The following is a 27,898-nucleotide window of genomic DNA, read 5'->3' on the forward strand; positions in this document are numbered from 1 at the left end:
TTAAAGCATTAAAATTCAAAATTGCAAATAAAATAATTTACATTTTGTCAATAAAAAACTTTAGGAAAAAAAACATGTTTTCCAATTACACTGTAACATGTTTAGAGCCCCCTAAAATTTTGCCTTTTCAGCATAATCAGACCTTTCGCACAGTGGTACCTGGCACCTGCTACTTTATTAGTACCTGTTCTGGTGAGGTTCCAAACGAGCTGAGCCAATATGAAACGTGATTTCGACAGACTGCCGGCCACTGATTGGCAGCGAGTGTCGTCCCTGGAACAGTCACGAACGCAATGTCCGACTCAAACAGTTAAAAGGACTTAAAGATCATGAAATGTGTTCATCTCCAGCATTTAGCGAGGATAGAAGAAGAGTCTGGTGTATTTAGGGACAGCATTGCTGAAAGCCAATGATTATGGGTTTTTTCATGCCGAGGCACCGGAGTCCAGGCACCGTTTACCAGTTAGCTGCGTTAGCACCTTTAGCGCCGTTACAGCGGGCTGTTTATGAAACGGAAAGAGCAGCATGTGGATGTGTGCCTCTGTTTTTATAATTTAGCTTTACTTTAGAGACTCATTTTAACAATCGGGAATCTCGTAAACATGACATCACGTGTGTCTTTTTCCTGTCAGTTGGCATGGAAACGTGTCATGCGTTAACACCGTTAACGGGTCGCGCCAGTAACACCATCAACGTGCCCAGCACTAGTATAAAATAATTTTCGATGACTTTTGATGAATTTTTGGTACTATAGTAATGGAAAACGACGTGCCTGGTACCCAATCCTTGGCCGCGCTGAGCCAATTTCTGCATTAGAGTATGACAGAGGCAAAGCACCACATTCTACTGCTAAATAGACCTATGCTTATTGCAACCAGGTAGTGGAGGAGTTCTGTGGGAGAATTTAGCCTGGTTGTGGTGCTATTTTGTTGAGTCGAATGATTAATCAGGATGAAGGAAACTTTGCTGTACTGCCCTCTATTAGCAGAATCAGGGAATTGTATGGGGAATGATGCGCTGTTCAAAGTAGTAGATGAAATGCATGCACAAGGAGATTTTGTTTCATTCGGAATTTATTGGACAGATGAAGCATCAGTATTCAACTGTCTGAGCAGCATACACTTTCAATGCTTAAGGGATGTTAAAACCTTCCGACAGGGAAAAAACATTTTAGGAAAAATTACAGAGTAGTTGAAAAGTTTAGGTTTCGAGGACTAAAAAAAAAAGCTCATGACAAAAGGGTTTGTGACGCACTGCTCCTTTTGTGTGAGTTGTATCTAATGTAACGCAATGGGAGACGGAGCTAGCTTACTTCAGAAGATTAGGTCTTGAGGTTAAAGACAACTGAATGTTTTTGATTAGATGTTCAAAGTGCGTGATGCAACCGTCGGGGCTGCACTGCGAGGATGTCTTCCAAAGCCATTACCGGCTCAAACGCATTCCGTGCAGTCTGGAGAGCAGACTCACTTTACTGGCAGGTAACAGAGACTGAGGGCCCACAGCAGCTTTGAAAGTAATAAATAGAAAATCACACCTTATTTTGGCTCAAAGAAGTAAAGACGAGACTGAAGGAGTAGGAGACAAAGACAAAATGTTATGTTTGCTGAAATATAAATCCCGGTGTACTTTTAGAACAAAGTGCACTGATTGTTCCAAGTAGTTCGAGAGTATTGTTTTACTTTGAGAAAGAGAAATTAATTATGCACTAAAAAGCCGCCATATAATGCTTAGCTTTATTATTCATAATGCTTTGTTACAGCTGCTTTGTTGAAGAATGAGGCTACTACAGTCGTAAGTGCTCCTAAAACGAATGTACTGCTGAGTTTCTTAAACTACAACTATTATTCCTGTTGTGTGAAAGTCCAGGGCTGTCCTATTAAAATAAAATTATTTAATACGTTAAATTGCTCTCCCACACAACATAATTTTAATGTTGTTCTTTTTTTTCTTCTTTTTTTTTAAATGGTGTTAAAATGAAAGAAAGCTTGTAAATAAAAAGTTTTGTGGTGAATGAGCTGTTGGCGAAGAAGCTGAACACTTTCTTCCATTATTACTGATATGACACAAAATACTGAAAACAACATTTTCAGGTTGTTTTTTTTTATTCTGCCATGCAACAACACAACTGAGATACAACTTCCTCAACATCATACGTATCATCTGGCATCATATATCGCACTATAGAAGAGGCAGTTTTAGTTTTTTTCAATAATTTGACATTATACTAGGATGTAGGATGTAATGATGTTGTGAAAAGTGATATGACTAATGACAGGAACAAGGTTCCCCATCAATATACTCCACCATCATCGTCATCATCATTATCGTCATAATCACAACAGAGATATTGTGTTTTCTCGAGATGAGATAGTGACTCATGCTGCTGCCAATGCATTCTCTTTGTTTGGGTCATTTTTTTGAAAAGCCAACCACATTTTTGAATTACACCAATTAAGCCTTGAGTCTATTCAGACTGACCTCTTTGGTTTGGATATGTGTGGTTCAGGGTGTCACAACTCATTTCTGGCCCAGAATGTCTCGCATAAACAAAGAGAATGGAAAAGTTGAATTTGATTAAATGACAGCCTTCAAATATTGCCATCCCACAGACTTTCATTCACTGTTGCAAGGAGCAAAATGTTATAAAACGTTCACATTAAAACTATTTTCCTGATAAATTGCTTTTTATTGCTATTTGCTGCTCAAACGTTTCGGCTTTATAACCCCTTTTCTTGTGTGCGGCTCAGTGATGTAAATTCATATGCTTACGAGCTGTCAGATACAGAGCTTGAAGACTATTTCATTTATGTAAAATAGATGTGGGTGTTTTCGGTCCACTCTTCTAACGGTAACATTTTGGATTTGAAGTCAGCGAAAGAACAGGCAAGGGAAATGTGTAGCAGCTCACTGGTCTGCGAGGATGCACTTGTTTGACTAATGTATGATTTAAGCGTTTCACAGTCGACCGGACACATGATTTGTCAATGATGTAGTGCGAGTTATAGGAAACCATAAACGATGAAAGCCGTTATTTTATGGGACCCACGTTTGCTGACACAAACACATGGAAAAACATCTTTATAAAATCATCTGTGTGTCAACTCAATTGAATCAGTTAGTTATTTCTCTCCTGTATGGACATTTTTCATGTCTCTAGTTCGCCAATTGAGAACTGATTTACTTTAAGTTATTCAGGATGACACCAGAGGAAGACTTTCAGCTGAAAACCACATCATTTAGGTGAATTTTTCATTAAAACACAGATTGATTTAATAATCCAGTGTCCCCTAGTGCTTATTAAATTGGGCCAGTTTGAGATAATGGATCTTTGAAAATTCTACACGCAGCTCGAGCAATCACTTCCTGTTCTCCTTCCTCTCCTCCCGCTGGATACTTCCCTCTCATATTACATGATTTAAGTGTGAGGAAAAGAGAAGTGTGTGAAAGAGATTTCCAATATAAATAACATGTTTATAATATTAACAAAGAGTGCCAGAGCTCAAGAAAAGAAACTACTGCAGCTGTTAGGGGCTGACTTTGTGAAACAGGTGATATTTCGATAGCCCTTCACTGGACAAGGCAGTTAAAACATGAGCGTCAACTTTCATCTTTGAGATCCAATGGGGAGGTGTTAAATCTATAGCTGTCACATTCGATGTCAGTATTGATTTATGAGGCTGGCACACTGAAAAGGCTGCCAGCTTGTGGTGATCGCACTGTTTAGCTATGCAAAGCCTGCTCTTAATCCCACAGCAGGTTTAGGCGCTTCCTGCTTTATGTGCAGTCATGGCTCTGCACAGCACAGTATAGCATCATGTGGCATGATTGTAACAAGCAGCTTTCTGTCTTTAAAGGTGTTCTCCAGTGTTGTACTTTCAGACGGAGGTTTTTGTTCATTTAAGTTGGTTAAGTCCTAAGCCATTACCCCAAATTTCCCTTCATTTTGGAATATAGGGCCAATAGACCTCGTTTACATAAAAGTATACCCTGTTTTGGAGTTAAAGCTCCCATATTGTGCAAAATCAACTTTTTAATCATTTTAATACTTATATTTGGGACTCTGGAGGCCCTACCAGTTGCCAAATTGTGAATAAAGATGACTCACTCATGTTTTTGTGGTCCTCCTCAGTCTAAGTACAGGAGGTGAAACACGCAATGGTGACTTTGCTCCTTGGGATGTCACAATGTGCTAAATCCCTGGAATTGTTGTCTCGCGGAGCTCCGCTTTGTCTATAAAACACGTGAGAGTGCTGGCGAGGGCAATGGCATCCGAAAACCGGAAGTCCGCGAAAAGTTCTGTTCTTGGCTCCACACTGCAGCACAGAGTTCTACACAAACTTCAAGCGTCAGAGGATTTATCTGTCCAGTGGATACATGTTATATATGACGGCAATGTGCCTGCTAGAGCCTGCAAATGATCACTTTTCCAAATGCTAACTGCTGTTAGCTCCCAGTAGCCTCTGTGGCTGTTGTCATTTCCTGTCCTACAAGTTTTGTTTTAGGATACAATATGGGATCTTTAACATTTAATTTTGGAACAATTAGGTATTCCTGTAACATGCATATCTAATCAGACAATCAAGTGGCAGCAACCCCATAGATTTAGGCATGCAGACAATGACAAGACGACCTGCTGACTTTAAAACAGAGCATCAGAATGGAGAAGAAAGGTGACTTTGAAAGTGGGATGGTTGTTGGTGCCAGGTGCCAGACAGGCAGGGGAGAGTATTTCAGAACTGACTGATGTACCTACTGGGATTCTCATGCACAACTCTCTTTTGGGTTTGCAGAGAATAGTCTGAAAAAAGAAAATATACACACAATAAACAAATATCCACAAAGGTCTGTGTCAGAGAGGAATGATCAGAGTGACTCAAAATCATCAAAAAGCAACACCATGGTGAATAATAAACTTATTGCAACCAAGATTTCCAAGAACCATTTCCTGTCCCTTAAGTTTCGTTTTACTTGGAGAAAGTATGTAAGTAAGTAAATATGGGACCTTTAAAATGAAACAATTTTATTAGTGAGTTATTTTGACTGATTCATCACAAAATTAATGGCAGCACACCTGTTGTCCTCTGGGGTCAATATTGACTCCATCTGGTTTGACTGTCATTTAGTAATTTAAAGACTATAAAGTGACACTTCAACTAATTCTGTATTACACCTTTAATGCCAACTTCATTCAAACACATTAACACAATTTCTTTACCCCATTGAAGTTCAAGGCAATCAGACCTAATTTCAGGATTTTTTCAAACCAATTAAATCTCTGGTTTGTTTATAAAGCATCACTCATTTCTGTGTTTCAACATTTTAGTCAACTTTATTTCAAATCATTACCTGACATATAAAGATGTCAACATTCATTTGCAACATTTAAGAGTTTCAAAACATATAAAGATTTTCTGTTTTCATTTCCATTCATCTGCTCTGCCAATGTTTATCATCATTTTAGCTTCTGCTTTTCGAGATTTGTCTTCCTTTAACCGCCTGTTCCCACTGTTTGGCCTTAAGGTGGGAAAAAAGATCCATTTATGTGGGGGACGAACCTAAAGGCCAACATTTTGTGCAGCAGTGTGAGACGTTAACACCCACCTCTACCCAGCACCATAATTTTACCTTCACAAAAGAAAGCCCTGTCAATGTCACCAAACGAGGTCTTCATATATCAACACTCGCAGCAATGAACAGAATATTTGTTTACCTTTTGTTTTGTGTGCTTAGCTGGACACGTTGACAGCAACATTGCTGAAGTCATTTTGAATGTCTTGACTAAAAAATAACTAAAAAACAAATCAGGTCCTCTTTTTCTTTTTGCCGTGAATCTGAAAGCAACCGTGTAAATATACATATTAATGGCACAAAAGTTGTTCCATTCTTTGCTCATCACGTCCCCTGACACCTGAACAAGCAGAGACAGATGTCGAAAATCTCCAAAACTAACAATTAACAGGACTTTGACTTGAGATTGTTTTGTCAGCTGCTGTTTCTTATTGCAAGAGCAAACTGTCCAGCTCAACTTTTGAGACAACATGGACAAGAATATCCACAGGTTGAAATGTTTGGGTAAATGGGTGAAAGACCATGTGTTTGGATTGATTTGCTCTCTGGGACATATTAGACCTTATTTCTCCAAGTGAACCTAGTTCCCTGGTGTCCTAATGAACATCTGTGACATGCATTGGTCAAAATACCTTAAGGATGAAGCACCACAGCAGTTCAATCACCCTGCCAAAACAGCCCTGTTCAGAACACTCTATTTAGTCTTATTTCTTTAGGTCCATCTTAAAAAAAGAGAAAAGTAAAACGAAGGAATTGCATCAGCCACACAGGCTACTGGGAGCTAACAGTAGTTAGCATTTGGAAAAGTGATCATTTGCAGGCTCTGGCAGGCACATTGCCATCATATATAACATGTATCCACTGGACAGATAAATCCTCTGAGGCTGGAAATGTGTGTAGGACTCTGTGCTGCACTGTGGAGCCAAGAATAGAACACTTCACGTACTTTGCGGACTTCCGGTTTTCGGATACCGTTGCCGTTGCCAGCATTCTCGCATGTTTTACGGACAAAGAGGAGCTCCGCGAGACAACAATTCCAGGAATTTAGCACATTGTGATGTCCCAATGAGCGCGGAAGTCAACATCCCGTGTTTCATCTCCTGTACTTAGACTGAGGAGGACCACAAAAACATGAGCGAGTCATCTTTTTTCACAATTTGCCGACTGATAGGGCCTCCAGAGTCCTAAATATAAGGATTTAAATTATTAAAAAGTTGATTTTGCATAACATGTCCCCTTTAAAACAATTAATGATATGTAAACTTCATTGATGTTAACACATTATGTATTTACATAGTGCAGCCTCATAAGTGTTCATAACAAATTATATGATTAATAAGTATTTTCAAAACAAGCAAATCGGAAGCTGAAATTAGCTTTTTGAATTGGAAACAGTAACACATGCTAATAAAAAAAAATCACAGCAACATGCATTCTTTTTGAGCATTACCAGCTCGCCATAGCTAACAGTTCTTTATGGTGAGATAGAGCATGTTCGTGTTAGAGACAGAGTGAAGCTTCTTGTCACTGATTATTACAGATTTTGTATAGTTTGGTGCCAGGCAGTGCACACATGGAGCTCAGGTGGGAGTAAAGGAACAAAGACATGTAGTACAAAAAAAGCCTGTTGTTGCGGTTGCCGCTGCTGCACTGAGAATACCTGTGTTAGAAGTCTGTTTCTGAAGCAGTGTCACTGACACTTCAGTGATTTTTATCAACGGGAGCAAACTCAATTATTTCAGCGAGTGCAGAGTTTGATGTGGTCAAAGCGGTAAAGCAGCCTGCGATGGTTCTAACAGTATCTGTTGTCCACAGGTGCTTTTACACTGTATGATAAGAGTCTCTTTCACATCGCCTGAAGGCAGCAGGATACTTGTTCATTTATTTGCAGCTTCAGAGTGGTCAGTGTGCCCTGGGCACATGGGGACACGTCGTTGGTTGGCACATGTTTTATTCTCATCACATTTTGCAAAGGGACAATCTATATAAATGTCTCCATCACCTTGTGGGGTTTTTAAACCTCCTTAATCATTAGCATCCATTCATTTCTTTGCATCTGGAAGTTAACTTGATGAAAAATGCTGATTAGTAAGCAATCAGTGACACAGGCATGACATTTTGTTGAATACAATCTGATTTGATTCATTTAAACGGGTTTCAAGGCTCTGCAATCTTAGGAAATGCAAATGCTGAAAACCCACTAGCACCACAGATCTATACACTATTGATTGTTGTGGAAACTGGTCAGTAGTAATGTAAAGTGTATCTGACTTGAAGTAAATGGTGTAACACATGCATTGATGTGGCCACACTCTTATAGCACTACAAAGGCATTTCAGTCTGCAAAAAGTGGATCCCACACATCCCCCAATGCACCACATCACACTAGCTGAGCTGCAAAAACAACAAAATGAAATAAATGTTATTAGTTTAATAAATAAAGTTTATCAGAATGTCAGTAGCATTAATATTTGTCTGCATCATGGGAATAAGGGGCAGATGTATATAGTCGTATCCATAACATTCTCTGCCTTGGTGAATTTAGTGATTGATTTGATTTGCTGGTGGTTTTTGCAGTGCAGCCACTGCGCTTCATGATATATGAAATATTAATACAACATAAAAATGAAAGGCAAAATACAACAACTCACATGTACCAGAGGGCAAGTCTTAAAATAATAAAACGCAGTGGAACAAACTGAGCTTTAAACCCGGGAAAAAACATAGAAGGAATAACGGCAGCCTAGCAGGAGATCAAAAAGGAAGACAGGACTACAATCATGAATAATCAATACAGTAAAATTTGAAAAGTAAGACATCAGAGGATGATGCATCAGCACTGGCTGCCTCAGCTATGTGCAGGTTAAACAAACACAATCATAGCCTCAGTTATGAATGTGTTTGTCAGCATATGTCTCTGTTTGTACTTTTACAGAGGACCATGTGCACAGTTTGACCCTGATGTTTGGGAGAGGATAAGCACTTGTCACAGTCATACATCACAGTATATGGTGCAATCATTTTGCTGCCTGCCTTGCAGCCACAAAGCGATGTCATGACGCCCAACACTGCAGGCTGCCGGGGATTCACAAAAAAAAAAAAGCACAGTGTTATAAAATGCAAATACACGCTTCTTACATGAAAAGTAAGAATAATACATTTTCCCATTGCTAAAGGATTACGTGAGGAGACGAGAAAGTACATCAGTGGTTTGAAACTGAAAAGATGGGAAATGACAGTCGCTTCAGAGGAGGAGAGGTAGATATATTCTGCTGCGAGAAAGTCAAACTATAAACTTCTACACTTAATCTGAATGAATAAAACCTCACCTTGACATAAGAAAGACATGACAAAAACAATGACGTGCAGACATGCATATTAATGTGCCATTATTATGTCTGTGCATGTGCACACGGAAGGAGACATACAAGTCGAAAACAAGTACGGCATATAATAACAATCAATGAAATGGCTAATAGTCAATGTACATATTAAATCACTGTAGTATCTCCCTAGAGGTATCTGCCTGAAAGTTTCTGTTATATATGGGACTCTGGAGGCCCTACCAGTCGCCAAAGTGTGAAAAAAGATGACTCACTCTAGTCTAAGTAAAAGAGATGAAACACGCGATTTTGACTTCCGCGCTCCTTTGGATGTCACAAGACGCAAAATATCTGGAATTGTCGGTAAAACATGCGAGAGTGCCGGTGAGGGCAACGGTATCCGAAAACCGGAAGTCTGCAAAGTCCGCGAGACATTCTATTCTTGGCTCCACAGTGCAGCACAGAGTTCTGCACAAACTTCCAGCCTCAGAGGATTTATCTGTCCAGTGGACATGACGGCAATGTGCCTGCTAGAGCCTGCAAATGATCACTTTTCCAAATGCTATCTGTGGCTGATGTCATTTCCTAAAAGACTAAGAGATACTACTAAACCAAGCGTTTTGGCAGGGTGATTGAACTGCTGTGGTGCTTCATCCTTATGGTATTTTGACCAAAGCATGTCACAGACATGTTCATTAGGACACCAGAGAACTAGTTTAACTTGGAGAAATGGGGTATAATATGACCCCTTTAACCTCATATTTGCTTTTCATATGAAATACAGTTTGTGTTCAACATGTAACCTGTGTGATGTTTACCTATTCTCATGATAAATGTCATATTTAGGACAGTGTGTTTTTGGAAAATTGTAAAGAAATAAAAGACATCTCTATTCCAGAGGGCTGCACATACCTCAAGTATTTCCTCCACATTTTCAACAGGAAAGTCGACCTTATGCCCCCTCTGGAGCACCAGACAGACCAATTTAAATGGATGTAAGCAGGACATGTTTGTTGGTACTGACATGGCCACAGTCTATCTCATAGTGCAATTATGAAGTGATTCCTTGACAAGAATGCATCAGGAAGTGCAGGCCAGAGGGGAAGGTATGGTGAAGTCAAAACAAGATGTCATTTTTTTGACAGTTGGGCTGCCCCACTGTTTGATATTTGTTGTACAAAAAAAGAGAGGGCAGGACACAGTGAAAATAAATCTGAACTAATGAGACAAAGATAAAGGATCCCTGAATATATTTACATACAGTGCTAGTATCCAGTGTGTGTCTGTGAGGATCTGCCCTTCTACATGACTGCTAAATCACATTTAAGTTCTTCTGCTGGGACGTATTTTTGGGCTTTGCCTGGACATTTGTTTGTATTGTGGACTTGTCACTGTCTTTTCTGTTTGACTACCCAATAGCTCATTGTGTGTTTGTGTGCTTTCTTGTTTACTCGCTGCCATTGTCTGCAATTTCCGCTGTAGTATACAAGATACAAGAATGTCATTGTCATATGCACAGTGAAATGAACACAGCAGTTTAGACCCGGGTTTCTCAATCCTGGTACTGTCCTGCATGTTTTACATGTTGCCCCGCTCCAACACACCTGACTCAAATGGTCAGCTCATCAACCCTGCAGAAGCCTGAGAACGACACCTGATTCAAATATACATTTGAATCAGGTGTATTCAGCCTCCCCTGCACAAAGACAATAGCACTTATTATAGCACAAGATTAGACTAAAATGATACTGTAGGAGAAGACACCAGAGTTTAAAATGTATATTTTCTTTGATTTGTTTTACAGCTTTGACAGTACAGTTGATTGATACAGTACAAAAAAGAGCAAATCACAGCACTAATGCTAATATGATGAAAGACAAAAAGGATTGAAAGCCACGGATCTAATATACAAATGTAACATGCTGCGTTACTAGGCGATTCGGAGGCGCCGTGTTGCGTTCAATGTGTGCCGTCTACTCTACAGGTAGATCACGGTGAATGTTGCTCCTATAAATTATTGCTTTTTGTTGGAAAGTGCTGCTGAGTGGAGTTCATGTTGTGTTCTCGGTGTTGTTGGAGTGTGAGACGGGATGATATAGTTTGCGCTGTGTAATCCCGAGCAGGGTCTGTGCTCTTTATCACGAGTTGTGGTTGCTAATTGTGTTAGCTAGGGTGTGCTAGCTGATGTGAATGTGCGCTGTGTATTCTACAGCTGATGTGTTGCGTTCAATGTCTGTTCTACAGGAGAGTGGGATTTAAAGTTACACAAATATAGAAGCAATAATAAAATGTGTGTGTGTGTATATATATATATATATACAGTGTTGGGGAGTAACGAATTACATGTAACGACGTTACGTAATTTAATTACAAAATTTACGTAATTGTAATCAGTTACATTACTGGGAGAAAATATGTCATTAAATTACAGTTGCTTTTGGAAATTTCAATGATTACAACTTAAGTTACATTTGAAAAAAAAATCAAATCCGCCTACAGATGTTTAGCTGCTCAGCGTTAGGAGGTCAAGGTTATGTGTTGCCCAAACACAAATCTTGAGAAGGTCTACTCTGTTTTCTCACATTTAAAAAGGTCTTTGTACAGAGACAACATGAGATTTGCTTGTAGCTACATCACCTAAAAAACCCACCGTTACCTATTTTCATATGCACACCCAGCCTCGCTTTCAATAAAACACACACTGGCATTTTATAATTGTGATCAGTGAAATGTATGAAAACAATATAAAACACAGTTTAAAACAACAGTTGTTGTTGCTCTAAAGGTTCATATTTAAAAGAAGCTCAATGTAGATCTGTCAGAAATTAAAATCAGCCTCTTGTCATATTTGCAGCAACACTGTTGCTTCAGGCTGTGATCAGGCTTTTTTGTATCGCTCATACTCTCTCCATTAAAACAACCTGCTCCTCTTGGCTGAAATCAGCCCATTGTCGCTCCATTTAGTGAGGAAGTGAGCCTCCTTCACAGTAAGGCCTAAGGTCAGACTCATAATATATGGTTAAAAAAAGAGTATTTTATTATGTTGTTTTTATATAGTCTTAAGTACTGCTGAAAGGTTTATCACACTATAGGTCTTAACATGTGAAAATGGTTAACAGTTAAGAGATTTCATTTGAAATTAAGAAAAGTAATCAAAATGTAATTAGTTACATTACTTTGAGAAAGTAATTGAAATAATTACACTACTTCAACAGGGAAACTTGTAATTGTAACCAACTACATTTCCAAAGTAATCTTCCCAACACTGTATTTATATATATTAGGGATGCAACGGTATTCGGTACTTTAGCGAACCGTTCGGGTACACCCTGTTCGGTTCAATATGCAACGGCAAACAAACAGTATTTCGGTACATTTCAGTCCGTCTAAATGTATTAAAACACACAATACCACTTACCGATACCATGGCCCAAAAACCGCAATACATACCGAACTGTACCTAATATACACATACATATATGCATGTATATATATATATATATATATATACATGTTGGCAATTGTTGGCACGGGATTCAAAAAATCCTCCCATCCTTGAATAAAATCCAAGGTTTAATAAAACTGTCCATCAATTACAGGGGATTTTCAAACAAGTAAAGATAATTAATAGAGGCCAAATAACAAACATTTCCCAAAAGACAGTAAGATGTTTTTCGGTTTAAGATTCTTCTTGGTTGAGGCACAATGATGTGTTTTATGAAATCTGTCGTGCATCAAGGATAGTATGTGTCAATGAGGAACCCAAAGTGTTCATTTTGAGTTTTTATCAGTGAGGTATATGTTCCTCAGATTATACTGGATTACAGCCTTGGGCTTTTAAACATAGTTTGTGCATACATTATTGATAAGAGATTACACTGAAATGTTTAAATGAAGACCACCATGCAACACCTGTCTTGGTAAGCATATTGATAGAGGTGGAAACTTCTAAGCTCAGCTGACACACCCACACACACATATAGTGCATGTGTTGAGAGTGTATTATGTTGTTTTCCTTTTAGTGATGCTCTGGTTTTGTGTAAAGGTCTTTAATCCTAGAGAAAGCATGTAGACCGTAGTACACAGGCAGAGTTAGCAAAGCAAAGACGTGGATACTTATTTAAATGGAAAGCCTGTGTTTCCTCTGCCCTTGTGTGAAAAATGGGCAGTTTTTATTTCTGCTCCTGTGAGACAAACAAGACAGGAGGCGGCAGCTTGTCAGTGGTTAGCAATGGCCTTTCTCTTTTTTTTAGCTCTTTTCTTTACATTTATTTGAATGTACATGTGCATGTGTAGGTGGAAACTTCCTGACACATAATAACATATATTAAGTCAGGGTTTGTGCTTAATGGAGAGGACAGAGAGAGAGAGTCACTGAAGTTTCAATTCAAATTCATACATTAATATTTTATCGTCAGTCCCTGATCCAATCCCTAACTGTGTCCTTCAATATTTTAACAATATCTGGTTCCTGGTGTTTCAGAGAGTCTTTGGAACTTCTATCCCCATGTTTTGGGCAGTTCATTCATCAGACATTGCCGCACATAAATCTGACGTTCTGCAGCAGCATGGGGTCACACGAGGGGTTCCTCGTTCTGTCATCATAATTGTAAATCAATCTTCCTGTCAGTTCCCACTTCAATCACACACAATGGTGCAGATCAGAGCTCCATACATGGTCCACAAAGGCAAATGCAAAATGCTTTATCACACGAAGTCACACTTAACATCACATAGACATATTGCTATATTTGATCCAACAGAGTTAATAGTGGATCCACATTTTGGCTGCAGAAATAACTCACAAAGAAATTAGAAAACAAAAAAATTATTCCCCACTCTAAACCCAAGGAGTTGTATTGTTCCAGAGTTTGAACCATGCACAGAGATGTCAACATTTTAGGACAGAGAGTTAAGCGGCATGCATTAGCTGATCTGAAGGTGATGTAAAGGTAACTGGAATAGTTTATTTTGAGTTTAACATTTAATACAGACAACAGAGTTTTATTATGTCATGTAGCGCTTCATGACTTAAGGCTAAATGTATTTTTTACATGTTTACATTGAACTTTTCACAGACTTCCGGGTTTTCGGATGAACGTTGCCCTTGACAGCACTCGCGTAAAATTCCAGGAATTTTGCGTCCTGTGGCGTCCCAAGGAGCGCGGAAGTCAACATTGTGTGTTTCACCTCTTGTCCTTAGACTGAGGAGGACCACAAAAACATGAGTGAGTCATCTTTTTTCACACTTTGGCGACTGGTAGGGCCTCGAGAGTCCTAAATATAAGTATTAAAATGATAAAAAACTTCATTTTGCATAATATGGGATCTTTAAAAAATACATACCAAAGAGACTTGTTTAGATCATTTAATAAATGCACTATTATTAAATAGTGTAACTTTATTTTCACTCTTTAGATCTATGACTTAACTTAAGTAATGATCATCGATTTTGGTGTGATACATAGTGTATTCAATTTAATGAGGGAAAACAAGTCATTGAGGAAAATGGTACAGAGTTGGTCAGCATCCTCTGTTGCCCTGTATGCCTGGTCAAGTTTAGACAGGCATTGACGTGAAGACCAGAATAAACTCGACACTGTCCAGGCAAAAACACTGATACTTCAAAATAAAACTGAGCCAGCAGCGTTTTTACACTTCTCAGTTCCAGGGGCTTGCAGCAGAATCAATGCATTTTTAAATGAAAGGGAATAGTATGGATGTAGCCTAAGGCCCAGAGCTAAAGAGGAGCCGATTGTCTAAGCAGGCAACCTGCTGCTTTAGTTGACCGATTATTTGCTTCAGAAGAAAGTGCAAAAAATAAACTGCTTACACTAAATAGGATTTTTCAAAACTTCAACAATGACTTTCTTGAATTCCCAAATGTGCACCGTGGGTTACTAAAAAGAATGGCTGATGTAATACTGTAGTAAAACCAGGCTGCTGCTCCGTCACGACTCGCAGGGACAATGAAAGTGTGCACGTTCACAAACCAAAGAAGTTGTTGCAACAAGAAACAGGTTTTTTTTTTAGTGGCGGGATGATATTAATTATTGTATTCACAGCTGCTGCCATATTCTGTAGCTGAACAACCTTCTGAATCCATCCCACACTCCATAAATCAGACCCAGGGAACCAAACTTGGCTAACAGTCTGCAGGTTTCCGCTTTAGCTATTTCAGCTGATTTCACAGAATAAATAACTAATCAATGAAATTACCCACTCATGTGACAGTTTGGAATGAGTATCTGCAGACTGTTGCTTCTTAATGGCATATGTTTCCCTCAGGGCCACAGCAGAAACACTCATTCTGATTTTCTTTACTGTATACGAACATGTCATAGAAAAGACATGCTGTGATTGAAACAGAACCCACGTATTAATGTTGATTACTTCATCTTTCACGGTCTCAGGTTATTACTGGAACCCTTCCCTTTAAGTACTAATAGAAAAATGCAGCCTGGAAGCTGTAGATTGAACATGAGGTTGCTCAGTGGGATTACACCCATTCATAGAAAGTATTTCTCACAGACCACAGGGCAAATAATCCTTCCCATTGCCAACAATAGTATGTTACATTTACACAGACATACACACAATAATTGAAAAGTATTACACTGGATGAAATAAAACGACAAAAATAGACATTTCTCAAAGAATAAAAAAGGAAATTAAAAATGGGCCGTGGACCACAGTCTTTTATAAATTAAATGAAAAAAAAGTCAAATTAAATGATTCATGAGACAAACATTTGATCACACGATGCCAGTCACATTGTTATTTGTACATCGATGCTTTCGTAACCATGTAACTCCAGAATGCCCACAGTTTAGAACTGTTACTTTCATTATTGTGCATTACTGTTGTTAGGGTTTTATTATTATTATTATTATTATTATCATTACTGTGTGTAACAGTCACAGTCAGTCAGTTTCAGGTATACAGAAGCTCTCACAACTCTGTGCTGTATTACCATTTTATTCAGGACCTGTTTATGGAAATTAACAGGAGTCATTTTAGTGTTTGTTTTTTATGTATTCTTGTGTAAATCAGCACACATGCCCTGGGGGTATGCTACAAAAAAGTCATAAGTATTCATGAACATTTATTACAATAATTTAATGTGGTCCACCCATATCTTCAGGTGAATTGTGAGCAGCATTTGTCCTGTATTTTTGCTGATTATTATTATTTCTGCTGCTGAATGAATGACTCACAGTATATATGATCATTTGAGCTCCTGCTACATGCATAATCATTGACAGTGAACGTGAGGTTATGGGTACCCACAGCAGGTTCACCAGGCACTTCAGACTTCATTTTGGCAGCTCGCCTGTGGCTAATTTGTTGACACTGTAAGTCCATTTGTAATGGATGTTATGAAAAAGATGGAGTGAATAAGGATCTCTGTTGTTTAATGAGGGGGAGCAAAACATTGCTACCTTACTTTATGGCCCCATCACAATACCTCCCCTAACCCTACATTTGTGCCCTAACCCTAAATTTTGCGCATTCTCGTGAAGGGGGGAGCAAGGGGGGGAGCAAGGGGGAATGCGATTTTGCCCTTATAATTAACCCTCAAAATGTAGTGAGCTCTGATGCGGGCTTAAAACAAAGTGGAAGATGAAATTACCCATGATAATTTGCAACAAAGATGGCGGCCACATCTGCAGAGAAACAATTTCCTTGTGATATATTTCGCAAATAAGCATGTTACAATGTTGAAATGTTTTGGAATATGTTGGTTTGATATACATCCAAAGGACTGTTGAGCTTTGAATAGGGTTGCCACCCGTCCCGTAAAATACGGAATCGTCCTTTATTTGGCAATTAAATGTTGCGTCCCGTATTTCCTTAAATATCCAATCCACATGTCTGTCACACACACATCAACACTAAAGATAAAGATGAAAATAAAACACAGGGAATAATAAGGCCAGCAAACTTGTCGTGGCGGGATCTACGCAGGATCTCGGCCGCCCCGGCTCCGGTCCTCTGTGCGCGTGCTGCTGTCACGGTTGCCTAGCAACAGGCGCCACACATCGGTGCTGCTAACAGTTAACTAAAGACATCAGCTCATCTGATTAATCGGTTATTCCCTTAATTACAACTAAACCACGGAGTGAAAACTATGAAAAGTGCGCTGTTAAGAGTTGTTGTCATCGCACGTCATCGCGATTGTACCGATCCTCGTTATAAAGATTATTATTGGATGTAAAGATAAAACTGCGTGTAGAGAAATAATCCAGTCTGTGCTGATACGGAAAGATTGCTTGGAGGAAAAGCTCAGAGCGCAGCAGCGACGCACAACACAGCAGAGAGAGAGAAGCCACAGTGCAGGTGCGGTGCGCAGAAAAAAAGGCCCATCTGCACCAGATGAGGGGGCGCACTCTATAATATAATATACTATAATTGTAATGCCTTGACCTTAGTGAGGTAGGCACACACAGTCCCTGCCATAACAACATTAGAAAAAAAAAAACAATGGTACAGAATTAGCACAATAACTTATTTCGGTTTTTCTGTTTCGGCCAACTGTTTCCTGATTTGCGGTGCATCCCTAGTTATATTGCTCTTGCCAATAAAGACATTTCTTGTTCATGTGTTCCCCAGCTGCTTCCCAAAGTAGACGTTTTCTGTAATACAGAGTTCTGTAATGTTTTGAGTTACTTGGCCTCACTTCATGAGTCACCATTATGGTCCTTCAAAAAGCCTCAGAATGCCCCATTTTTATCTAAAATTTTCAAATGCTCCACACCAACCTGCCTCCGCACGGTCGCTCCGCTCCCTCGCCATGTACTCACCATAGTGAAATTTTACTAGAAAACCCCCCCGACACCCTTACAACACACGTGTCTAGATGTCCTAGATTAGTCGGCTCCGTGGTGGTCATGGCCCCGAGGTGCCGCGGTGGGGCGTCCCTTATTTTCATTTCTGAAAGGTGGCAACCCTAGCTTTGAACACTAATGTCAGTAAATAACTGACGATTTATGAAAGCAGCTAGCTAACAAGCTAGCGGTCATTGACCGAGTGCTAAGAGAGAGTTTGAAACTTTTTTGACGCAAATAGCCGCTAGCTAGCTAGCTCTGGTACATCTGGGTAGTTTTGTCACTGTTTTGGATGTGTGTACCGGCGTTCACACAAATACCCTGGACTTGTCAGATTTCAATCACGTTTGTGATATAGCGTTTACGAGGATGGAGGAAAAACGACGTTGACGTAGAAAAACAAACACAGCCAACACAACAGGCAACACGACAGCTGGATCCGTCTGCATTTTTCCTGAATGAAAATAGTAGTACGCTCCACCGGTAGAATTGTTAACATGTGACGTAGGTTAGCACGCTCATTACGTTCACTACGCTAGTTTGCATATAGTGGTGTCCCAATTCCATAGGGAAGCCACTTCCCTCAACGATGGGAATTTACGGTTGAAGTGGAAATTTTAAGGGGTAGAAATGGGACAGTAATAAACCAGTGTTTTGATGTTTCACTATTTTGAGCAAGTGATGGAAACAAGATAAAAATCAGAGCAGACTGAGAGTCAAATGATTAGCAGCTGTAAATTGATTTATTTAAACAATAAATGGACAAAGCGCAGACCGCTTTGATTTTAGTTTCGGATTTTGAACAGCATTATATTTTCATTATCTCTGTTTTCATCCAGCTGCTCCACTGTGCTCCCTTAATTTTAATAGATATTCTCTCAGTTTCTCATGTGATTACTGAAAGAGTGTGGTCTAGTCCTTGATTAAAACAACCCCTGCAATGTCGAGGACGTTCTGAGAGTCCTGTGTTGTGCACAAACATATTAACCCTTAATGCCCATGCAACACGGATCTGTGCCACAGGTAAATTGGCGAATTGTTGTGGGAATAATACACAACTCCTTATATGGATTTGCTGGGGCTGTGTGTTTATAGGTATATACACATATTCACACTTTAAAAATGTTGTTGTTTTTTGTGTTCTTATGTGTTGTTGAGTCAAAGTTATGATTCATTTTATGTCACATTTTTAGTAGCAATATAAAGTATCAATAATTTTGCAAAAGTCACAAAATAGACGTTTTTACGTATTTGCAAATTTCGGTTTTAAACATTATTAGTACTTTTGCTCAGGTGTGTTTGGTGAAAATTTTTCCCCCCATCAGATTGCCTAGGTTGTGCTTAAAAAAGGATATAAGACACTCTATATTGCACATACTTATAACCTCTGTATATATTGCATGAGATAATGTATGGCACAAACTTTCCAGCAAAGTAGCAGGTGAAGGTGCATCCTCCAGTGAAAATTGAAAAAAACATACTGCAGGAAGATAGAGTATAATTTTACACTTTTATATATATTGTCATTTTGAAATATCGATACTTTTGCGTTTCGCGGTAGACTCGAGAGTGAGAGTGCCTCCCACAGGAGGGAGAGGCAGAATATTTTTAGATATGCCCAAAATTGCCGTTGTTGACATGGTAATTGATGACAATGCAATAAAACTATGGGCAATTCAGGACAGAGAGCTGGTAGACAATATCACTTTTGGGAGTGCAGTCAGCACAACGATTACACTGTGGGTGCCATAATGTAAAGTACTGTCAAACTGTGGATTTACTAGCACATTATGCGTTACAGTATACTGTGTATCTTGTGCAAATGAAGCTGAATTTTCCATCTTGTGTGTGCTGTTTAGTTTCAATTATCATAATGATACTGATTTATATATTTATTTACAGTATATACTTCTAACATTTTTTTTAGAAGTGTACAACCAACTAATTCTTACTTTTTTTTTGGTGCTAAGTAGAACCATATGTTCTTCGGCTTGTCCTCATAGGAGAACCCTTTTTGGCTCCAAGTAGAACTTTTTTATAAAGGTTCCACCTGGAACCCTTTTGGAAGGTTCCACCAAGAACCCATTTAAAACCCTTTATTCAGGAAAGTGGGTTTTAAAGGGTTCTCCGGATCAAAATGGTTCTTACTGGAACCATTAGTGTTACCAAGTACCCTTGGTAAGGTTTTTCCAGAAGGAAATGGTTCCAGGTAGAACCTCAGCCCTTGTAGAAAGACCCTTTTGGAACCCTTATTTATAAGAGTGTACTTTCTCTGAATGCAAAGACAAACTGTGGCGACTGACATCACTCAAATCTCCTATTTGGCTCCTTCCTGGGACACTTTTTATCACAAAGTGTAACTAATGGTACCTTTAGCTTTTCTAACAGCCTTTAGTTTTCACACAGTCAATTATCAGATTAGCCTTTTTCTATCAGTCTTTCTGTTGAGTATCTCAACCAAGCAGGCTTTAATTTAGTTCAGCTGAGAGGCATGTAATTAATTTGCCAAAAGCAGTAATGAGTCACTTTGTAATGTGGCATGTAATTACAACCTGTCTAAAGAAAAATTGCTGTGGTGTCTTTTTGACGAGATATACCTGTCTGAAGTCCTTTTTTTTTCCTCACTAAAATAGATTCTGCCTCTTCAGTTCCTACTTTGAAGGACTTCAAAGTAGTTTCCTTCTCCTTATTTCGTCACAGTGACATGAAATATAGTGGGTAGGAAAAAGTCGAAAACAAGGTGCAATTGGGTTGATGACAGGAAGAGAAAGTGGAAAAGGAGTGTCATCCTCTGCATTGCAGGTCCCAAGTCAGTGTCCTCTGTGCATTCGGCTGTGGCAGATTTTAATCAGTTCCTCGGTTCAGCCCTGGAACAACATGATACGCACTGGAGAGCACTGGGACTCAGAGACACACAGAGTGACTGACTGACACCAAACATCTCTTAATGGCACTGTAAGGGGCTGAAAATGCAGGACATCAATGGTGTGAACGTGGATTGTTTACTGTGTGGAGCCACAGTAAATGTGTCTATTTTTCTCCTCTTATGTTTGGCGAGTGTTGTAAATGAAATAAATCTAGCAGCTGATGACCACTTACATAGTAGAAGCTGCCGGAATCGTGTTTGTCAGATGATCTGTCTTTGAAATTGATGTCCTGGATACAGCAGGGCGATTCTCAAAATAAAACTATCAACCACTAATTAGCTGCAACTGCTCATGTGAAACGCCTAGTGCTCAGGATTTGTGGCCACACTTGGACCCATACTGCTCACTGCACAGCTTCAGCAGTTTCTGCAGTGACTGCTCTGCAATCGGCTCAGACTGTCGCCTTCCAAGACGAGCTTTCAACATCCAGATGATAAATGGTTGAAGAAGAAAGTTGCACTGCTCAATATTGGGCCACTAGGGGTCAGACAAGAGGTGAGAAAGACAAGTATTTAATGTCATACAGGTGCCACCACTACCTTGGGAAGTTGCTATGGCGAGCATGCCAGCAGACATATTTGCCCATCGCCTTGGAAATATACATTTCCTTTCCAACATTCCTTCTCATTACAGCTATGGTTTGGTCTCTGCTATTCTGTGAGAACATGTTGGTTCTCAGCAGCTACATTTTAGCACTGTGTGGTCTGGGCATGAACAATGGATTTATCACAGCTTAATACTTTGATGAAATGTAATGTTTTGAGTTACTTGGTGAAAAGTAGTCATCTGAAAATGTACACAAGTAGAAGTAAAAAGTAGTTCATTTGAAATGTACTTTAAGTAAAAGTTACTGAGTTACTTTGCGTGGGGTGTGAGCGTAGTAGAAATATTATAATGGGTCAGAAATCCAAAACTATTTTTGAGCTCAAACGCCCGGCGCAACACAGGATATTACGTCACTTTTGGCATTTTTATTTGTCACTGCATCAAATTTAGCCTCCAAAACCAAGACTCTACAAAATTGAACAAGGATGAACAGATACATTTTACCGTCCTACATTTTGGTGTGAACTAAATCAAGCCAAAGATCCGAAAAGCTGCAGAGTTAGGCATCATCCATCCTTAGCACAGTGTTTATAATAGTACCGAGTTACAGCAAAAGACATTGGATAATTGACCTTCAGTAATAATTGTAATTAATTTCACCTCCTACTCGTATTGCTTTTGTAAAATTTCACTTTGCTCCAATTGCTTTTGTTATGTTAGTTATAATGTCTGTTTTCACAAAACACAGATTTTTCTGACAATCACACAAACACAAACCTTGTCCCAGCAGATTCACAGTGGCAGCAGGACGACAGCTTCTTTTATAACGGAGCTGTGTTTTCTACTCAACTTTTACAAAGGCACTCGTCTAAAGGACAATGCCGTCTTTTCATTGACTGAACTCCTCAGCTGATTGCTATTGTGTAAAAGTAGATACCCTGGATGATACTTGGTGATAATGAACTGGGAGCTTGCGCTGCTCCTCGCTGCAACGCTCTGACATATGGCGTGAGATTTCTATGCCTCCCCAACATTTGTTGACCTTGATTTGAGCCTACCTGCCTCCCATATATAATTAGCACCTGTTTATATCTGTATTCCTTCCCAGTCATCATCAGTCAGATGCCAAGCAGAAAGTGGCAAGTCGTTAACCAGCCTCCCATGTTGATGAGTTGAGTTATGGCGGGGAGAAGTTGTGTGTTGCTTACCAGCTAGCTGGCTGTTGGCTGTCCCTCTGACTCACTTAGCTGGTCGATAGCTAATTCCCTTAAACAATCAAGCGGCCTCTGCATTGGGTATGTGGTAGGGAGGTGTGATAATTGATTACTTTTCTCGACATTCTCCCCAGTGAGTTCACTCTGGTACTGTGCCCAATTTTTATTGAACTTGCACGAGATGCTGAGGTATGCGCCTTCCACTCATCACATTTGGTTGGGGCCAATATGAGTGAGGATATACTCACTGGTCACTTTATTAGGTACACCAAATACACTCTTAGAAGAAAGGGCTCCAAAAGGGTCCTTCTACAAGGGCTGAGGTTCTACCTGGAACAAGCAAATGGGTTTTCAAGGGTTCTTGGTAACAAAGGTTCTACCTGGAGCCAAAAAGGGTTATATATGAGGACAAGCCGAAGAACCTTATATGGTTCTACTTAGCACTTTTATTTATAAGAATTTAAAATGACAGGAGTTGCACTAATTGAGCCCATCGGCTTCAAAAGTGTTCAGAGATGGTGATTCTGCTTATCTTGGTTGCAATAAGTGTTTATTCACCATGCTGTTGCTTTTTGATGATTTTGAGTCACTCTGATCATTCCTCTCTGAAAAAGGCATTTGTGGATATTTGTTTATTGTGTGTATATTTTCTTATTTCAGACTATTCTCTGCAAACCCAAAAGAGAGTTGTGCATGAGAATCCCAGTAGGTACATCAGTCAGTTCTGAAATACTCTCCCCTGCCTGTCTGGCACCTGGCACCAACAACCATCCCACTTCCAAAGTCACCTTTCTTCTCCATTCTGATGCTCTGTTTTAAAGTCAGCAGGTCGTCTTGTCATTGTCTGCATGCCTAAATCTATGGGGTTGTTGCCACTTGATTGTCTGATTAGATATGCATGTTACAGGAATACCTAATTGTTCCAAAATTAAATGTTAAAGATCCCATATTGTATCCTATTTCCTCAAGTTAAGTAAAGTAAAACAAAACTTATGGGACAGGAAATCAGCCACAGAGGCTACTGGGAGCTAACAGCAGTTATTATTTGGAAAAATTATAATTTTCAGGCTCTAGCAGGCACATTACCGTCATATATAACATGTATCCACTGGACAGATAAATCCTCTGCGACTGGAAGTTTGTGTAGAACTCTGTGCTGCACTGTGGAGCCAAGAATAGAACTTTTTGCGGACTTCCGGTTTTCAGATGCCGTTTCCATCGCCAGCACTCTTGCGCGTTTTCTGGACAAATCAGAGCTCCACGAAACAACAATTCCAGGAATTTAGCGCATTGTGACATCCTGGTGATCGCATGTTTCATCTCCTGTACTTAGACTGAGGAGGACCACAAAAACATGAGTGAGTCATCTTTTTTCACACCTTGGCGACTGGTAGGGCCTCCAGAGTAGTGATGGGAATTCCGGCTCTTTTTAGAGAACCAGCTCTTTCGGCTCGGCTTACTAAAAAGAACCGGCTCTTTCGGCTCCCAAGCGACTCTTCAAGTTTGTTTTATTGCTTTCATTAATTTATCAACAACAATATAAAATTATGCACAAAATTAATTACTGAAGTAAAAAAACGTGTTTTTTTATTTATATATGTTTATTATATAAATATGCTTTTATTTATACACTCCACATAAATTGTAAAAAATAAATTATAAAATACAAAAACAACTATTTACAATTCAACTTTTAACTATTTCAATTTTCAACTTTTTCCTTTTAAACAAATTTAAAGTGGAACAACACAAAACACTGCAAACCACAACATAATAAAATATAGATTAAAATATGCAAAACAAAAAGAAAAAAAATGAACACCCAGATCTTTAATTAAGGTCGAGGTTGGCATTAAGATATACCAAGTGCCTCAGCTGTGCAGGTTGTTTGTGGAGCCGGCTCTGTAGGATATCCTTTTCTTGCAGACTCTACACTCTGCCACTGTGTTGTCAACAAAATTGAAATGGTTCCAGATTTTGCTTCTTTTCCTGGTGTCACTCATTTTCTTACTATGGTAAAGGTATCTACTATACCTTTTCTAATGTGTCGATGTTGTCTCTTCTTTCTCCCTCCTGCTCTGTTCGTGTGTTACTGCTGCGAGTGTAACTACCGCCCCTCCCCCCGCTGCTCAGCGCAAACACAAGGCACACACGCATATTGACCAATCACGTGCGGTGCGAAGAGAAAAAAAAGTGTGAGAGAGAGAGAGTGACAAAAAATTAAAAATAAAAAAACACGGCTCCCAAGAAAGAGCCGGCTCCCGTCGTTCACGTCAAAGAGCCGGCTCTAAGAGCCGTTTCATTGGCGACCGACCCATCACTACTCCAGAGTCCTAAATATAAGGATTTAAATGATTAAAAAGTTGATTTTGCATAATATGGGACCTTTAATGTTTCTTAGCCAACCATACAATCATGACAAACTTAAATGCTGTTCAGTCAGAAAAGAAAATGTATTTTTCTTCCAAGGTGAGTCTGACTTAATACAGCGAGATACTGTATATGATTGAGGAGCCACATGAAGCATCAGTATCAGTGTATTTCAAACAGACTTGGTTCTGATACCTCATCCTGAAAGATAGACTGCAAAACTCTATGACATTGAAGAACCCAGAAAAATCCTTAGCTTCTGCTGATCAAGATGCAAAACTACTGTGCATTGTGACCTCATTTAACCTAAAGTGAAACGAGGCTCTCTCACAAAATAGTTCATTGATCATAGTTTTTTTTCTCAGAATTAAAAGAGGTGCTTCAAGTTAAGTTAGCCCAGAGATTAAAAAGTACATTTTACAGTAGCTCAGATATGCAACTCGGGGCTCAGCTGTGCTGCTGAGGAGACGAGTGAAGATGAAGAGGACCAGAGGCAAATTTTTTGCCTACCTTGCACTTCTCATGCCTCAGATCCTGCTGCTTCTGTGTGTGTGTGTGTGTGTGTGTGTGTGTGTGTGTGTGTGTGTGTGTGTGTGTGTGTGTGTGTGTGTGTGTGTGTGTGTGTGTGTGTGTGTGTGTGTGTGTGTGTGTGTGTGTGTGCGTGCAGTCATACTAAGGGGCAAGAACAGAGGGAGACAGCAGCGGAATAACATTTTATTGCTAAAGAGGTTATTTGAATGGCACAAACCATCTGTTGTTTTATATTGTGTGGTCTATTGCTTGTTTATCTGCCAAAACTACAAACACTGTCAGGGGGAGGGGGCAAAACATAAAAGAAGAAAAGCACACAAACTCTGAGTCAGCAGCAAGTCAACACAACCGACAAGTGCAATCTCACGAGTGAACTCACACTGATTCATTACAAGGTGTGTATTAGTTGGACACAGCTTCAGCTGAGCTGTTGCCTACAGTCTCTACAGGACCAGTTTTGTACTAAAAAGGTTTATTGTTTTTTATCTCTTACTGATGTAGTCACTTAAATGAATGTAATCAGTACAGAGTAATGGACTCAGTGATATTAGATTATAGCCTGGCTCAATCTCCTGCCAGATCTAATTATTTTATATCAATTCTAAACATTTAGTAGGGTTAGTGTGTATACCACACTGTGTGGCCAGGCGGTCCTACATGTCTGTCTAATTCATCATGATCAAAATTCACATGTTGTTAGCCTGAAGTCGAAGTGGTGCATAATCTTGCAGTGTCAAGGAAAGTTGCCCACATCCAATCCAATGAGTGACATTGAGTTGTAGGTAGTAGTACTGTACTTGTGTATCGACGTAATATTATAGAAGAATGGGCTGGGTTTGTAGATTTATTCTAGCAGTCACATTTCCCATGTTAGAGTAAAGCTAAGATAAGCTATCTGGCTGTAGCTTACGGTGGCCCTGAGGTGCAAAACACAAATGCAAATCAAAAAACACAAACGCAAAACCAAAAAAGCAAATCAAAAAACACAAATCACAAAACACTAACGCAAATCACAAAACACTAACACAAAACCAAAAAAGCAAATCAAAAAACACAAACACAAATCACAAAACACTAACGCAAATCACAAAATACAAATGCAAAATAAAAAACCCAAACGCAAAACCTAAAACACAAACGCAAATCACAAACTCAAATGCAAGGGGCGGCGTTTAGCTCACATTGTAGCGCTGCCGTCCCATTGTGTTTTTGATTTGCATTTGTGTTTTGTGATTTGCGTTTTTGTGTTTGTGTTTGTGTTTGTGTTTTTTGTTTTGTGTTTGTGTTTGTGTTTGTGTTTGTGTTTTTGGTTTTGCGTTTGTGTTTTTTGATTGGCGTTTGTGTTTTGTGATTTCTGTTTGTGTTTTTTGATTTGCATTTGTATTTTGTGTTTTGTGTTTCTGGTTTTACGTTTGGGTTTTTGATTTGCATTTGTGTTTTGCACCTCAGGGCCGCCGAAGTAGCTTATCTGTCGTTTATTGCTTTAATGAGGACTTCTCATCTAAACGTCCCCCAAACAAAAACACATAAGCAAAAACCTTTTCTTCATGGGTATATTCAATAAAATTGAGATTCAAAGTTACTTAAAGGTGAAGTAAGTAGTTTATAGTGCCATCTAGAGGAGAGGCTGAAATTTACAAAATCTGCTCACCCCCTCCCTTCCCTGAGCGCTACGGTATCCGCAGCCGGTCAAATGTCGTCCTTGTTGTCTTTCTCCGTGTCAGCAGATGAGGTTCGTGAGGCGAGAGAGAGGGCGAGCTACCGTGGCCGTAGCAGACGAAGCGGAGAGAGTGGAGGCGGGACTTCCACTACAAGTAAAGAGACGCTTGATTTGTACTCTGGCGTTTGTCCTTACAGGCTCCGCTAGAAACATGGCGTCTCGCTGCTAACAGTGGCTATGCAACTGCGGCCCGCGACCATGTTATTTTACATGACTTTTTGAAACACTATGAAAATGAAACAAAAACTATTATACAGCGACTAGACAATGCAGGAGCACATAATATGTATAAAAAAGTGGATTTTGGGTTATATAAACCCATAAATACTACACAGTGTCCCTTTAAATTAACATTGACCAGACAGCAGAGCAAATCACATTTACTAATAAAGATTATGTGAAGAGATGAACAGCTTTAGAAAAGCTTAAGGGTAAAAATAATATATATTATTTTTGATGAAATAAGAGGACATAGAAAGTGGGAGATTGCTACAAGGTTAAATTTTTCACAGAGTCAGATTCCACTCAATAAACCAGACTAGCTTTGTTTTTGATTTAAAAGGTTTAACCTCGTTTATTTACACAGATTCTGGGGCCAATCATTGACCATTCTGGATGTGAATATTTTTGCCTTAAGTTCATTAAATATTTAATTAATTAACAATTTGCTTTTGTTAAGTGAACTGCTGCAAAATAAGTGATGAATAATGTTTGTGGCATGTTAAACTGGATTAATGTAACAGGCAGTTAGTGTCTATATTATAGTCGTAACCTAGTTCCAGTTAAATCACACCCAGGGCCCACCCACTGTGCTGTTTACTTGCTGTGAAAATCCACATTTTCATTGAGGAAAATCCAAGTACAATAGATC

The sequence above is a fragment of the Microchirus variegatus genome (assembly GCF_963457635.1).
Source record: "Microchirus variegatus genome assembly, chromosome: 14".
NCBI classification, from domain to species: domain Eukaryota; kingdom Metazoa; phylum Chordata; class Actinopteri; order Pleuronectiformes; family Soleidae; genus Microchirus; species Microchirus variegatus.